At 36.3% G+C, this 3447-nt stretch overlaps 1 non-coding gene across 1 annotated transcript; it reads right to left on the minus strand.

The window, feature by feature from the left end:
• Positions 1-364: 364 nt before the first annotated feature.
• On the minus strand, positions 365-471 carry LOC145071711 (small nucleolar RNA R71). The gene has a single exon (XR_013690719.1). It is a non-coding gene; the product is annotated as a small nucleolar RNA R71 (small nucleolar RNA).
• Between the last annotated feature and the right edge of the window lie 2976 nt (positions 472-3447).

Here is a 3447-nt window from a genome sequence, read left to right on the forward strand (position 1 = left end):
AGACGAAGCAGAAAAGACCCTTAGAGAGTGGGCCAGTCAAGAGGTCAACCAATAGCCCCTTTGCATTACGTTTCCAGAAGCCCAGAACTTCGAACTTAAATCTGGGTTGATTCATCTTCTTCCCACTTTTAAAGGATTGGAAAAAGAAGACCCACATAAATTCCTCAAGGAATTTCATGTGGTATGTTCAGGAATGAAGCCTCATGCTGTCACAGAAGACCAGAAAAAGTTAAGGGCATTCCCCTTTTTGCTTCAAGATTCTGCAAGGGAATCGCTATATGAACTCCCATCTGGTTCCATCACCACTTGGACCGAGCTTGCAAAATTATTTTTAGAGAGATACTTTCTAGAAACGCGAGTTTCAAGTCTCAGAAGAGAAATCCTTGGGATCAAACAAGGAAGACGAGAAGCTCTACATACCTATTGGGAGAGGTTCAAAAAGTTGTTGGTCCATTGCCCCCAACATGGAATTACTGATTACCAGCTCTATAATTGTTTCTGTGAAGGCCTGACACCCATGGAGAGGCGCATGATAAATGCTTCCGATGGTGGTTCTTTGGGTGACATGACCCCAACTGAAATCAGAGAGTTGATTGAAAAGCTAGCGATCGAGTCTAAACATTCCGGGAATGAAGATGAGTGGTATCCTGATCAGCCGAGAGGGGTCAAGGAAGTCATCAATGTTCATCTGGAAGCTCAGATATCTGAGTTGAAAAAAGTTGTTCTGCACTTGACTAAAGAAAAAGCAGCTGCAAAGAAACAATGTGGGATTTGCTTGAAAACTGATCACCCTACAGATATGTGCCCAATATTGCAAGATGATACAGTTGTAGTCAAAGCTATTGGGGGCTACCAACAGAATTTTCGGAAGAATTATCAGCAAAAACAACAATTTTAGCCTTCACCCGGATTTCAACAGTAGCGAAATTTTCAGCAATCGGGTTTTCAACAAAATTTTCAGAATCAACAGAATTTTCAGCACTAGAATTTCCAGCAGCCTTTGCAGCATCAACCCAGTAGTTCTAATATTGACTTAGAAGATATAGTGAAGAGTCTTTCCACGAGCACCCAAGCATTCAAGACAGAAACCAGAGCCAGTATCAAGAACCTAGAGTAATAGGTGTCTCAACTTGCCACTTCTGTGGGTCGTCTGGAGTCTCAAGGAAAGTTACCAGGGCATACCGAAAACAATCCAAAGCACAATGTGAGTGCTATTTCCTTGAGAAGCAGACAGACATATGAAGGCCCAAACTCATTTGAACCAAAAAACAAAGATGAGGAAGAGTTTGAAGAGGTTCTGATAGAAGAAGGAGATGTGGAAGGGATAGAAAAAGAAGCTGAAGCTGAAGAGTTTGAAGAGATGTTGGTTGAAGAAGAATCTGAAAAGGTGGGAGAAAGAGAAAATCTAACTCTACCCAAGCCAATTTTGAAAGAATACAAGCCATTACCTCCATTCCCATCAAGACTGAAGAGCACGAAGTGCGAACGAGATGATGAAGATATTATGGAAATTCTTCGCAAGGTTGAGGTAAATACCCCACTTTTAGATATTATCCAACGTATCCCTCACTATGCTAAATTTCTGAAAAATTTATGCAACTTAAAGAAAAAAAAAAATGAAATTTAATGATATTGTAAAAGCTGGTGAAAATATCTCTTCTATTTTACAAAAAGGTTTACCTCCTAAGTGCAAGGATCCGGGGATTTTCTCAGTTCCTTGTAAATTGGGGAAACTTAATTTTCCAAAAGCCATGCTTGACTTAGGAGCTTCAGTTAATGTCCTTCCCTGTTCTATTTTTGAAAAATTAAAAATGGGAACATTACAAAAGACCGGGACAATTATCCATTTGGCGGATCATTCAACAGTACACCCAAAAGGTGTACTTGAGGATGTTCTTGTCCAAGTGGGTAAGCTTATTTTTCCCGCTAATTTTCATATTTTGGACATGGAAAACTTGGACACTTCAGATTCAAACTCTATTATTTTGGGAAGACCTTTTATGAAAACTGCAAAAACGAAAATTGATGTTTTTAATGGCATGATTTGAATGGAGTTTGATGAGGAAGTGGTTAAATTTCAAATTAATAATGATGATTTTCTTTCTGAAAATGTTTCTGTCAATTATATGGGTACCAGTAGTCCTTTTTCTGAGGGCTGCTATGAGTTTTCTAATGTCGCTGTGCAAGAAAAAATTTTAGACAGAAATTCATCTGAAAATATATCCAAGGAGCTGGCTGAAGATAAGCTTGGGGAAAACGAAGGAGGGAACTTGGCTGTTCAAAAGAAATCAATAGAAGCTGATAAACCTGAAAAAAAGTTATTTGTAGGGGCTGAGATTGATTTGAAAAGAAACAAACTTTTGGAAGGAGAAGAGGAAAAAGTGATGATTTCTGTTGAAGTGATTTCAGATATGAATCTAAAAAGAAGAAAGTTTCAAAAAAAGGAAGTGAAAACTTATGGGAAAAAAAAGAAGATCAGAAAGAGAAAGAAGTCTAATCAACTGAAAGACTTATCTGATAACCATGTAGAGTCTTTCAAGTCTGTTTAACAAGTCCCAGATCCACCCATATTGCCATATTTGAAGGGATCTGGAGTTACAAGTAAAAGAGTTGAGCTTCAGAGAAGTCCCAACCACACCAGTTAATAATCTGGTTGGGCAAAGTCGAGCCAACGACTTTAAAAAAGGGCAGCTTTCTGGGAGGCAACCCGCTAAGTAGTTTTTAGTTTTTAGGCTTTCAATAAAGAGATGGTCGTAGTCCCAAGCAAGCTTGGGGAAATCAGAGGATCGACAGAGTTGCTGAAATGCAGATTTTTCGCCACATCTTCATCCAAATCAGAATTTCTGCAATCTAACAGGTACATTCTTTCCTAGCTGCACATTTTTGTTTTTATTTTCTTTATTGAGCTGTTCATTCCTCTCTAAGCATTGAGGACAATGCATCATTTTAAGCTTGGGGTGGGAGTTAGTGTAAAAATTTGCATTTTTTTTGTTAAAAATTTTAATTTTTAGTTTTTCATTTAAAAATTTTCAAATTTTATTTTCTGCATTGCATTTGCATATTAAAATTCAAAAAAAAAATCCAAAAATATTTTCCTTTTTATTTTTCTGCATTTCATTTAAAAAATCAAAAAACCCAAAAAGATTTTATTTCTAGTTATTTTTTGTTTTCTGCATTAAAAAAAATAAAAAAAAAATTATATTTTACATGAGATGAGGATATCTTTTTACATTCGATAGCTCTATTAAGATGAAGTGTGATAGTTACCAAAAATAATAGTCTCATTACAATCAATTATAAGAATGATATTTTCAAGTGCTTTAAATGTTTTCAATATGAACCAACATATGAGCCAAATAATTGTTAAAATGGAAGTGTGAGATGGAAAAACGAATAGTGTTTTGAAAATAATTTCCTTGAATGCCTTTTAAAGAACCTAGATTGGAT

The sequence above is a fragment of the Lactuca serriola genome, chromosome 8, assembly GCF_051521515.1.
Source record: "Lactuca serriola cultivar US96UC23 chromosome 8, Lser_US96UC23_V15, whole genome shotgun sequence".
Taxonomy (NCBI): domain Eukaryota; kingdom Viridiplantae; phylum Streptophyta; class Magnoliopsida; order Asterales; family Asteraceae; genus Lactuca; species Lactuca serriola.